At 36.0% G+C, this 13,691-nt stretch overlaps 1 protein-coding gene across 2 annotated transcripts in view; it reads right to left on the reverse strand.

Moving 5' to 3' along the window:
• The window catches only part of kctd16b (potassium channel tetramerization domain containing 16b), an 84,395-nt gene that overhangs the window by 49,136 nt on the left and 21,568 nt on the right, over positions 1-13,691 (reverse strand). The window contains exon 2 of one of the 2 annotated variants that reach the window (XR_004341020.1): positions 7,907-8,021. The exons of the other annotated variant lie outside the window; for it this stretch is intronic. The gene's annotated coding sequence lies outside the window, so the exon portion shown is untranslated. The remainder of the gene's footprint in view (positions 1-7,906; positions 8,022-13,691) is intronic. 2 annotated transcript variants of the gene reach the window in all.

Genomic DNA, 13,691 nt, shown 5'->3' on the forward strand with positions numbered 1-13,691 from the left:
TGTTAGAAAATAAATAGCTCACTTTAGTTTATCGGAAAATCACACTCATACGATTTGGATCAGTTTTCCCCAATGCTAGTCCTCAGGGCTAAATGTCCTAGATGTTTTGACTGTGTCCCTGCTCCAAGTACACCAGGTTAAAAAAATTGCAGCACCTCTGCAGCATTCCATGAAGTGCTGCAAAAACTTATTAGTCACCTAATCATTTAAGTGAGGTATGTGGCAGCAGGGAATTACCTAAGATGTTCAGTGGGCCCCAATGACCAGATTTAAAGACCATTGATTCAGATCATCAAAATAATGGATGAATGGATGGGTAGAGGTATGGAGGGATGGAACCAACATATTTCTATGTCATCAAAAAGGCACACCTGCAAGTGGAATAATTATTTTTGTAGTCATATTAGTATTAGCTTATTTTTGTTTGTCTTTGCCATGCCAGTTTTGACTCTTTAATCTGGTAAATGGTGATGCCACCAAATAAAAACAAATGCCTGTACAAAAAGATTTTTTTTTAAGCTTGCAGATATTTTACATACACATCAATGTATACTCCACTAAACAGAGCATGACATGAGCTTTTATAGATAATTATAATCATAACTTCAAAACCTTCAAAAAAACAATGACTGAATACTATCAGTCAAGTAAAATGAAAGTCAACAAAACATGGGCGTATAATTGATGTTCTTAGAATTGTTAAAACACAGACTTTTGTTCTACTTCAGCAAAATGAATCATAACATTATTAGTCATTCAGTGAGTTACTGAAGCTCTATATAGTTTTTACACTGCTGTGCTTATTTGGTACTAAAAATAGAAATAAATGTACAGAATGTGTCATGGTAAAGCCACTCTCTCTGAGTGCATTCCTTTCAAAGGAGTGACTCCACATCCGCTTTCCAATTTATCAGTGCTGAGCAGTCTTCTTTATTTACTTAGAATGATACATGTGTTTAATTATCCTTCACTCTGTGCATGTGCTTATTTTGTCCCTTTGGGGAATGAATGTACTGCCTTCTTGTTTGGGTCAGCTCTGTACTTTATGTGTCATCGCCTAGTCCTCTATTCATTTACAGACTTCTGCTTAGAGGCAGCATCCAAGAATGCACTGAACTATCACAGTGAAATGCTTTGCATAATTTGCATCCGTGTCGATCAACATCAGGCTCTAAACCTCTGAAACTCATAGCCACTAAAATCCCTCCCAGCAACTCTCCATGGCAACTTACTCCAGAAACTAAATTGGGCCTAAGACAGACTCAAATCTATCAACATCAGAGTGACATAAGATCCATAGGCGTAACACACTGAGCATTACAGAGAACCTTCAAAGGAATGTTTAGTTGTTCAGTGAAGAAAACCACTCAAAAAGGTACAGCAAAGATGTTGTGGAGCAAATTAAAACATCAAATTACATAAAGTGGGTTGTTATTAGTACTGTCAATCGATTAAAATGTTAAATCAGATTAATCACACTCTAGAGCTTATGATTAATTGCTGTGCTTAACTTTGTAAGCTTAAAATACAAAAATGCACATTTTCAGAAAATGCTTAAGGAATATTTTACTGTTTCAAACGAAACATCTCAGTTTTCCAGGTTTTCATATTCAGGAAGACTTAAAAGAAGTAATTTTGTTGATTAGTAGCCCTAATCAGATAGAATGGATTAGAATGTCTACTGGACGTCCTCATGGTGAGGTGTTCCAGAAAACAGTCCGTTCTGTCATGTGAATATATAGAGCCTCAACCAAAAACTACCCATCGATATTTTGCGTTTATTCTGCTTATATGAGCTTGAGTCAAAGGGGCAACAGGTCCAGAAGGGAATCCCAGACATTGCTCTCTCCCCAGCAATATCCTCCAGCTCAATTTTTTGAATCTCAAGGCATTCCAAGGTCAGACAAGATATATATTTTCTCCAGTGAGTTCTGGATCTTCTCTTGGATCTCCTTGTCCCATTGGGAGGACATGCTTGTCCTCCAACCAGAGGCAAATATTTGGCAACCTGACCAAATTCCCAAAACACCTCATCAGACTCCTTTTGTTGATGTGAAAATAGAGTGACTCTACTGTTAATTACCCTAAAAAACATGGGGTAATTAATATAGCAAACACCACTGTGGTACAAGCTGTCAGTTTGAGTTTTTGTCAAGGAATGAGAAGAAACCCTTGTATAATGAACTTTGTGTGTAGTACACTTTTAAGATGCGGAAATAATATTTTCACAAGTACGTCTCTCGCCACTTATTGAAGCACATTTTGTAGGTTAAGTTTCTCAAAGCATCATTCTCTGTTAACACAAGAAATTCTCAGAAAAGACAGCAAAGAAATGTTGTACAAGTTCATTCATTTACAGTCTAATATAAAAATCAGACTGTAAGTTCAGAGCAAACAGTTTAAAATTGTAGTATATATCAAATTAAAGTTCAAAGCATCAGACTGTCTTTTATGTCTGTCTCTGAAGATTCATAGTTCAGAGTTTGTGATGTTGTAAAGTTGAACTAAAAATATTTGTGAGTCATCCTTGTAAAATATATAAGTTACTGCTCATAGTCTGCAGGATGCAAACTCTTTGATTAAAATATCTATTATGTGAAATTCCCCCTTACCTTCTTAACATATTGTAATTTTGTTTAACCTTCTCCATGACCACACTGACACTCATCCAAGTGGCATTTATAAAACAATTTCCTTGACCTGTAGGTTTATCTCAAAGGTTAGATGGATGGCTATAAGTGCTGTGCTCTTGAGTGCAACCCAGAGCTTGTGATTGTTCCGGCTGGAGCTGCTCAGGAGTGATTTGTTGTTCGGAAAACCTCCCCCAGGTGGTGACATGAATATAAATCGTGTTTCTTTAAAGAGCATGCTTGAGGAGGAAAATTAAGATAAATTGGACAAATAAACTGGACAAATGCCGGCTACTGATTGTAGAAGGGTTCCAACCTCACTTCTGGAGAGAGAATTTATCCCCAGGCACCAAATCTATTAGTAATATTTTCCTTTAAAAAACAAGATTCACAGACCTTTTGTCACTACGTGTTTATTTTTTACTCTAATTAATTAACAATATGCAGCTGTAAAATTGCCTGAATTTAGAGAACCATAAAACCTACAAAGTTGAGGGAATATTCTAGTGTTTTCAAAGACATAAGTAAGTCTCTTTCAGATGTCTGCATTCTCTTTACAGTAGGCAAGTTTTTAAAAAATACACATTTTTGGCTCTTTTTAGATGCTTTGTTGTACAAGATTTGCTGTTTATTTAAATATCTGTGTTTTCCGAAGCTGTGGGGCTTGGTAACGTTAACAGGCCAAATATTTTCACTGTTTACATAACCACTTTCTTATAAAGTGCACATATCATGATTTATCTTTTCCTTTGCAGTTATGTTCAGGCAAGTGGCTCTCAAAGGTTATATTCATTCTGAGGTCCGAAGTTAGAAAATATATAAAACAGGTGAAAGAAGTTGAGCAAAAGATTGACGGTCTTACACGAAGAACACCAACCTCAGGCATCAGTTTATAACACAATGGTCAGCAAAAATAAAGTATTGGAATGTCCCACCAGCAACTGTAGTTCTTAAGATAGAAAAAGTAATCTGATTTATTCAGGGAGTCGTACGTCAAGAAATCTTGTTTTAAAATATCAACTTGGAACAAGTTATTTGTTTCAAGCACTGTAGAAAGTTCTGGGGTGCTGAGCGCAGGGGTTAAGCACAACCCACATATGGAGGCCTTAGTCCTCGACACGGCTGTTGCAGGTTCGATTCCCGGCCTGGCAACCTTTGCCGCATGTCTTCCCCCTTCTCTCATTACCCTCTTTCCTGTCAATTCACTGTCAAATAAAGGCCACTAGAGCCAATAAAACCTTAAAAAAAGAAGCACTATAGAAAGTTCTTTTAGTTATCACTTTCTGTAATACAAATTCCAACCGTTTTTTACATTAAGTGTTTACAATATGGAGGCTGTTGTTGGTGTCTGAAATCAACCTGCCTGTATTTAAGCTTCATATCAAGATTTCATCTTGATTAAAAAAATGCCTAAATTGATTGATCAACTATTGTTAAGAAATAAACTAAAACATCTCTCTTGCAGTTTCACCTTGCCACATGCTCAGGTCTTAGAAATGTATGGGACTGCTAAAATCACTTATTGATGCAGAAAGCTGCACCAAAATACTGTAGTTTGTCTGTAAGCAGGAAAGCATTTTGTCAAGCTGAAAGATATAGTCACAGTACAAAGGAGTACATCCTCTTTCGATTATTCTGTTTTACCAATCAGAGATAATAAATCACTTAGTTCTTAGCAGTACTTAAATTTTAGTAAAGATAAACTTTAGGTAAAAAAAACAAAACAACATAGAGCATGTTACACCATATTATTTTAAATAAACAAAGACAGAATAGTTGCCAGTCTGTTCACAGGTTGGTAGGTTACAAAGTAATGACACTGCTGATTAAAATGTTAATTTAAAACCTTTTGAAGGTAAATGAATGCACTATTGACTTTATTCTTTCGAAAAGGTTTTCCTCTAACACACATTTTTTATTTATTAACATTGTGCTCTGAACATCTCATAGTTGTGTGGAGCTGAAATATAAAGTAGTACTGAAGCCTTCAATAAAAATTAATAATCTAAAATAGCAGATTGTTCAGTTTGCTGTTGGGGAACAAAAAAAAACACAAGCTTTTTCCTGCAAAGGTTCATACAGTTACAGTATGAATTTGCTGTTGTGGAGCACAAGAGCCAGGCTTCTCTGATTGGCAGACTTGCATGTTAGCACATTTATTCTAAGCACTGTGGCTGTATTAATATGTCTCTGTTTATGTCACTGTACAGAAACTATTTTTGAAGTGAAATCTCTTTATCGTCCAAAATGCAAGACAGTCTGGAAAATGAACATTTGCTCTCTGTATCAGAACGTCCGTTTGATCACTGTGGCAAAACTCCATCCGGCTGGCCCCCGTGACCCTGCACAGATAAGCAGGTATAGCTAATAGCTGGATGGATCCTCCCTTCTCTTACGCAGTACTTTTGTATATTAGGTATCTACATAAGCTCCTGGGTATGAGTGTGTGTGTGTGTAAGATTGTTTGTCCTGTGTGCCTCTCTGTTGCCCTTGGATGGACTGGCGACCTGCCCACTGTGTAACCTGCCTCTCTCCCCATGGCCGCTGAAGAGAGACACCAGCCCCTCTGCAAGGATGAGCTTGAATAGACAGTGATGGATGGATGGTTGGCCTCTAAATAAGGAGACACTTATTGATTAAACGTCTTACAGATGATTTCAGGACATTGTTACAACGAATTGCCCATAAATTATGACTGATGGTTGTAATCTTATGATAACATAACTAGGTGACCTTTGGCTCTCAGCCACCAGATATTTCCAAAACAGATTGCTTAATCGAAGGATTTTGCACATCTGTCAACATTGAGGGTAAACAAAAAGTGGCCATAGCAATCTAAGATCTGTACCAGAAGTTATTATTTTTATTAATGCCATTTTGTGCTGTCTTCTCTTTACTCCACAAATATATTACTAAACTCTACAAATAATTTATTATGTCTTTATGTGAGAAAAACACACAAAGCAGATCCCATTACATAACTATTTGTTTCTTCAAGTTTGTGGCAGACTCTTCATGTGCACAAGTACAAAAGAAATAAAACCCTAAAGTCATAATGGGGTCGACTGTCATTTTACTACAAGTAGCATAAAAAAATGAACTATGGCAGGGTAGGTTTTTTATTTATTAGGTCTTGATTATTCTTTTTTATAGGAAGGATGAAAAAAATATATATGATTGTACAAAGATATGACATAAAAAGAACAACTAGTTGTTCAAATACTGACTACACAGCTATGCTCAGGTGTGGATTTTTTTTTTGTTTTTGTTTTTTTTCCATGTCTGTCCTCTTTCTATTAGTGGGGCATCTGTTCCCAGAGGAGCTCAGCTTTGAAATCAGCTCATACACTGATCCAGCTGCAGATTTTTTGGAAACAAATATTTAGTACTTTAGAGAGGAAGATTTGTGCCTGAAAAGGTTCCTCGGGTAGTGGTAGTCTTTTTGTTTTTTCTTAAAGACAGTTAAAATAACTGATTTATGTTAATTGTTAAGAATAGGAAACTAAATGAAAGGAAGTGAAAGGAAAGGAAGAGAGAAAAGTGGACAAAACAACATAAAGCACAAACTCAAAATCCAACTGACAGAGTGTATGTTTGTCAGAGTTTGAGAGGCTGCTGCCACTCTTTCCAGAATCACAGTGACACTTAGACAGCCAGCAATTTGAGAGATGCCCTTAGCTTAAATCCTTCTTCTCTGGGTGTTGCTAAAACATCTTGATTCACTTCACTAAAGATGGCTTTATAGTAGCACTGAAAACGTTGGTCATTCTTTATAATCCTGGTATACATTGTTGAAAAACCTGCATGTGATCCCATGGACTTTTTTGTGATGAACCAACTGTAAAGTAATCATGAATTGTCAAGGTTTTATTAAAAATCTAAAAAATGTGGAGCTGCATTTTTCTGCAGTTGTGATTTGTTGTTAACTTATGTGTAAGTTAATTTGCATTTGAATGGCAGTGGTCTTTGGATTTATGTATACAAACCCATTTGCATAGATGTCCCAAAGTGAAATTAAATTTTTTTGTGCTACATGGTTTTATTCAGTGTTGTATAAAGTACTGAAATCTCAGAGTCAAGTAAAAGTACAAGTACCTCTCCAAAATACGACTTTGGTAAAAGTCGAAGTCACTGACTGAAATGTTACTTGAGTAAAAGTCTTAAAGTATCTGAAACTTCTTGTACTTAAGTATGGAAATTACTGTAAAAATGGATGTACTCAAGTAATGTAATGAAAAGTACAAGTAAAAAGTAAAACAAGGCAAATTTGAATGACATGTCTGATATTTTGGTAAACTTGTCAAATAAACATAAAATAATGTACCCAACCAAGTGCAGGCAGAATGAAACCTGCTAATAAATTGTTCCAGTTTTAAAGAGTAGCACATGTTAATGGTTTGTGGTTTTGAACTTGCATGCCTTTCCTATATTCGTTACATTTAGTCTAAATTGCCATCGCTATGGCTTCTGTCCCCCATTGAACTAGGGTGACCAGACGTCCTCTTTTTCCCGGACATGTCCTACTTTTCAGACCTAAAAAGATGTCCGGGGGGAATTTAAGAATTGTCCGGGATTTTGGTCAATTGCCTCAAAACACATTACATAGCTTACAGTGCATTATAGGGCACGGCGCTGCGTGTCACGTAATCCCTGAGCCGCGTCAGTGCGGGCAGCACTGTTCTCTGTACGACCCTCCCTCCCACCCACCCGGCATAACGTGTTCTGATTTCTAATTTCCCCAACAATGGGAGAAGCGAAACAGGTGTATCCTATTGGAGGTGATGAACAAGCCCAGGCAAGCAGGCTACGACTTTGTTCGGTAGCCTGCTTGCTACTTGCTAATCAGTAGGTGGGGTCAAAACACTTTGTTTCTCTCTCTCGCTTTTTTGTAACGAGTAACTAAACCACACATTGAAAATGTATCGGAGTAAAAGTACGCAATTAAGTTCGGAAAAATAGTGAAGTAAAAGTGAAAGTCATCAAACATTTTCATACTCCAGGAAAGTATGAAGTACTCCACAATATACTTAAGTAAAGTAGTGAAGTATTTTTACTTCGTTACTATACAACACTGGTTTTATTATGTGATTGTTTATTTTTATTACTGCTTACAACAGATGGTGATATACATTGTTTTGATTTAGTTTTTAATACAGTTAAGTTAAGAACAGTTTTTAAATTTGTGAAAATCTTCTACAATAATTGTTTACTTATTCTCTTTTAAAGAAATATAGAAAATACATAGTCAGTCATAAAATGTATCTATTTAGACTTACTGCTTTAGCCTTCTTGGATAAAGTTGCACTTCTTCTATTGGATGCTTCAATTCAATATCCTCTCCTTGTTCAATATCTTCCTTTTCTTCTAACTTCCCTTACAGAGCAACCTTCCCTGCAGAGATTTGATCAAACAAAACTGCAGGTCAAAACACTGTAATTTATTAATGGAAACAGTGCAGTCTTTCCTGAACTAATAAATGATGAGCATCCTGGAATGACATAAACGGTGCATTTAGACTGTTTGCTGAAACGTTTTGCGGAACTGAAAAATACCAACCATTATGTCAATCTTAACACTGATATTTTCTGTTTCTTTAAAAAAATTATTATTATTTAGCCAACAATAAGTGCAGTTTGTGAGAGAACTACTCATTATCTCTGCTGTTGTTTAAATGGTTTAAAGTCATCGTCTAAAAAAACAGCACCTCTACCGACACATGATTTATAAACTCCCAGCTGGAAACCCAGCTGTTAAACTCCTGCAGTAGATTTTTTTTAACACATTAACATCAGTCTAAGCCTAGGAATTGGACAGCTACGAACCTGCACCCACTTTGATTTTGCAACACTTTGATGTCTGTAGCAGATGTTGCCTATTCTTATCTCATCTGTCAAGAAGCCGTTTTTATTGGTGTTTGTCAGCTTCAAAAGTCTCTTCTGTGAAATGTACCGACAAAAAAGATTTACAGAACAGCTGGGGAAGTGGTGGACCACAGGCAAGCATCTGTACTGTGTTCACCAGACCAACCAGCAAGTTAAAGTTTCATTTGTGCATGAATTTTATGATTTAGTAATATTGTTTATGAACTGGACCATTTTTTAAATGAGGTCCAACAGAGTAAAGTGGGATGGTACATAAAATTAAGTTTAAATGCATTAAGTTTGTGGCTGAAATGAGACAAAATGACCAAAGGTTTAAGGTGTAAACACCTGCAGTTTATTTTCAGTGTATGTCTAAAACATTTTAATACAGTTTCACAGTTTTTATTGGACAATTTGTAAACTTGAGGGTTTAAAGTAGAGCAGTTGGTTTTATGCTGTTTTATTTTAAACAAGGCAGTATTTCTGATAATGTGAATAAAACACACCCTCAGCAAAGATGGAAGTATTGCATTAAGCTGTCATGATGCAAAGACAAAACACTAAGCAGATGCTGAAACTGCCACTGTTTATCATCAGAGATAAATACATGGTATTTAGAAAAACTAATCTCATAACTCCTTCTTTTGCAGTGTGATAACTAACTGTCTAAGCCACCTTGGACCTTATTTCCTGAGATCCAAGATGAACATTTATGAAATAAGGATGGCACCTCAGTGAATATTTTATTTTTCACTGCATGCTATGAAGCTAGAAGTCCCCAGAGCACACTGAGACACATAGAAATGGAATTCAATAGTGAATTAAATTTGGAATCAGACATGTCCTGAAGCCGCCAGCACCAGAATTGTAATATACAAAAAGGCGCCAAGTACGTTTCAGCCCAAACAATCAAAACCTCAAAGACCTCAACCCTGGAAATTACTGTGAAAAATCATTTTCAGGCAGACCTCAAAGCAGCGTCTCTCTGAAAGGTTCAGCACCAAACCGTTTTCTTTGTATTTTTCTTGCACAGCCATAAATTGAAGACTTGTTTCAGTAAGATTAAACGATTTCTCTTTCATCTTGTCTTTCCATGATGGCCCGCCAGATTTTGAATCATGTGGTGCATCATCTAAGTGTCACAAAATAAACTTTAGATTTCAAAGATGCCTTCATGAGCAGTGGATGGTGTGTTAGATAAAGCAGTCGGTTTAAACATTAAAGAGCTTCCCTTTCTTATATAAACCTGATGCTTTCAAAAAAGATTGGAGAAAAAGTTCAGAAAGGTTATGCCAGCCTTCTTACCATTTACCAAAAATTGTCCATGTTTCCCTTCACTGCTACAAACCAGACAGTTTTTCATAATAATGATAATAATAACTACATATAATTTTATCCAATGTGTCAATTTACTATCTACATATTTCAAAATTAAATTTCAAAATCATTAAGTTGTGAATGCATTTAAAAATAAAAATCTAATTAATTAATAATTTAACTGCTTTATATTTACTGAAGTTAAAGTCAATCAGGAACAAACTTGCTCTTTGAATTTGCCTTATCAAAAAGATTCAAACATCAACTTTATCAATGTTTAACTCTTAAACATTACAGTCTGAACTCTCTAAATGATGACTATCCACATTTTTTATGCTTACAGGGAAATAATCCTTAGTTCCCCTTTTAGGTTTACCTGAACAAATCCAATTACATCTGTTGTCAGATAAACATCCTGAAACTATTCCATGAAACACAGCAGCTTATATGTCTCATACTGGAGACATAGGTGACCAGTATTGGATAAAAATACAAAGTGTAGAGTATGAAGAACCTTCCCAGTGGTGTACTACATTGATTTAAAGGTTGTGCTGTGTGTCAAAAACTGTGCATTTTGTGTCTGTTTCATGTGAATTTCATTCTATTTGTGTTTTAGCAATCTTTAAGTGTGGCGTTGCGCTGTTTGATGGATTTTTAAGAACATGCACACCATTACTGCTGCCATCACGAACTGAGGGGAGCCTCTGAAGGCTCTGCCAACCAATATCTTCCCTGTCAGACCGCTGCTTTATCTGATGATCCAGGAGCAAGTGAAGCAGTGCTGAAAGTCAGCCCACTGAGTAGAAATATCACTTGATAATAACGGATCAGACCCCCTATTCTATCAGACATGACCTTACAATTTATGGTGCAGAAAATGCATGGGATGCACCTGAGAAACGTCCTAGTCAGACAAAGATTATAGCCTTACTTTGCTGTCAGCTATAAAAGCAAATGAAGGGGTAGGAGTGGATGTGTAATTCTTCCTGCCACAGTTGAGGTGCCTTTGAGAAATACTGAAACTAAATAGTAATTGTCCTAATGGAGTTGTTTAGATGCAAACAGCAGAAGATTGTTTACTCCCAAGAGGCCATATGAGAAGCAATCCAGAAAAAAACATTATCTCAGCAGAAACAGGATAAGATACCATGGAGCAAACACATGAATTTATATTATCTAAACAAATGCCATTCTGAGCAACTTTAGGTAAACATGTCAGTCACATCATCTATCCTATCACGTAGTTTCAACAGCTTGGGGGTCAATGTAATTTGGTAACTGAATGATACTAACATACATAAAACATTAGATGACTGTAACTAAAATGTGGGAAAAGTTCTGATTAAATGCATGTGTCACAGCATATGTGAATAAACAGGTTATTGTGTAAAAATAAAGTGAACTACTTCCTGACAAATATGAAGTATTGATGAAGGAATCATGTGCTGTACTTTTTAAATTAACAAATTAAAAAGAGAAATGATTGCAAAATTTTGGTTCCACCCTCCCTCCACCTCGCTTCCTGTGCCACAGTCTGGTTTGGAAACAAAGGTCGCCTCTCCTCAGCCTAATCTTTCAGTCAGACAGTTCTGCTATACCAGCACCAACTGTGTGCTGCACTGCACTCTTATTGTGGAGGATGTTTGGACTTTCCTGTCTGAAGAAGCAAAATGTGAGAAAAGTCAGGTGTCACACATTCGTACAAGCAGTGTCCAAGTAATGGTTTTTTAACTAACCCAAGTCATAAACCTAAAAGAAAAAAAAAAAAAACCTTTCCCTTCCTAAAATTTTGTTCAGTATGAATTATCATATTTACAGACGGGTACAGCAGCATAATTCAATTCCGACATGATAGTTTTTTATGATTTTAATATTTGGATCATCAAGGTCATAAAAACTCCAAGACATCTGAGAAGGAATGTTCACCAACATTATGAAACTGTCTGGAATACAGAGAGCTGAAACCAATCCTCTACCTACATGAGAACCTGCAGCCACTCCATCAGTCAGAGAGCTGCTCTCAACTAAATTCAGAAACCAACTCATCACGTCTAGGCGCACCTAGACTCCCCAAAATGAAGTCGTTGTGGCTCACATTCATCACACCCTAACAAAGTTGATCACAAGAAGTCCTCCGTTCAATGTGAATGCACAAAGTCATCACTTCAGCTGACTGGTAGCTGCATGAAATATATGAGAAGCATCCATTCATATTAGCATCCCACCCACTGATATGACATCCCTCACTTTTTTTACTACACCAGTGGATTCCTGACTTTCCTTAGAGTGCATGTGTAGTAGGGAAGTGTATTCAAATTTATTACTTTAAAATTTAGAATTAGTCATCCTTTAATTGATACTTATGACATTTTCATCAAATACAAATGAACTCCCACATGATTGCAATGATCAACAGATGCGCTCAGAATACTACATAAGGAACAAATGTAGAAAGAGCAAAACATGACCGAAGCAGTCTGCTTTCACTTAATGTGACATAAAATGAAGAGATACATTAAAAGCATTTAAATAGCATTTGGAAAAGCGCAAATGAGACAGTCACGCAAGAGGAGCAATTCAGATGCTCAAAATCCAAATGAACAAAAAATGCATTTCATAATGACTCGCAAAAATAAAAATAAAACAAGCCGGGATGTATTATAGAAGAATTTTAATGGATAGACTAACAGAACGTTTTGCATAACTGTGAAATAGATGCACAGATAGATATATGGTTTTAATGTATTTACAAATATAAGTAAGAAACGTTTGGCATGCATTTGCATTCATCCCAAGTTATTCTACTGATTCTAAATAAATTTGAGCTCCCATAAATGACACCTGATTATCATATAGAGACCATCTATGTGTGAAAGCCTCATAAGTTTGTTGGAGAATATTAGTGAACAAATAGCATTATGAAAGTCAAGAAACACACCAGATACACCAGACAGATTTAGAATAAAGTTGTGGGGAATCTTAAACCAGGAAATAAGCTGTTCTTGTCAGATAGGAGCAAAACTGAACCTTTGTTACCTAAAGGGAGTGCAAATTCGTGTTGTGGAAAGATAACGTTGCACATCACTGTGAACATGCTGTCTATGCTGTGAAACATGGGTTTGGTTGAATCATGCTGCAGAAATCTTTTTTTTTAGGCAACTAGTGGGAAGCTTATCAGATTAGGAAGATGGATAGAGTGAACTGGAAATGCAAATTGAAAAGGAGAGAATTGATAAGTTGTGTCTACATTGCTTCTTATACACAAAATGTATCTTTGGTTTACAATCATTTTTATCAAGACTGTTTTCTGTTTTCAGCTTTTACAGTATTTCAGTCCGTCACATATTTATTCTTTTATCGATTTACATACAAGGATGCATAGAAATATAAATACTTGAAAACAACTGACATTTTAAACTAAAGGAAAGAAGAATAAAAATGAAATGTAGAGAGTTAGATCTTCTTGTATAAATCATGTCTTTGCCCTTGTTATGCCAATACAAGCATATCCAGAGGAGGACAAAGCAAAGTTATACTGCACCTTTTTATATGTGTGTTTTGTTCACATATTTCTGAAATCAGAAACTTATTATTATCAATACACAATAGTAAGTTAAAAGGTCAATTCAGCCAATAATAAACATAAGACGAGAAATGTTATTTTAAACATTTAAAATAAGTTTCTAAACTATTTGAAACTTTGTACTGACTTTGTCTGAAAGTGTGTTCTTTCAGACAAACTTTTCATCATTCCTATGAAACAAATTCAACCCCATCGTCAAAAAGCACATAGTCAGTTACTACACTACATGCCAGTGCAAGAAAATTGGACACCATATCCAAGCTTCACCCTGGAGTCAAAAACCCATCTACTGTAAATTTC

This window comes from Xiphophorus hellerii, chromosome 11 (assembly GCF_003331165.1).
Source record: "Xiphophorus hellerii strain 12219 chromosome 11, Xiphophorus_hellerii-4.1, whole genome shotgun sequence".
Classification (NCBI taxonomy): domain Eukaryota; kingdom Metazoa; phylum Chordata; class Actinopteri; order Cyprinodontiformes; family Poeciliidae; genus Xiphophorus; species Xiphophorus hellerii.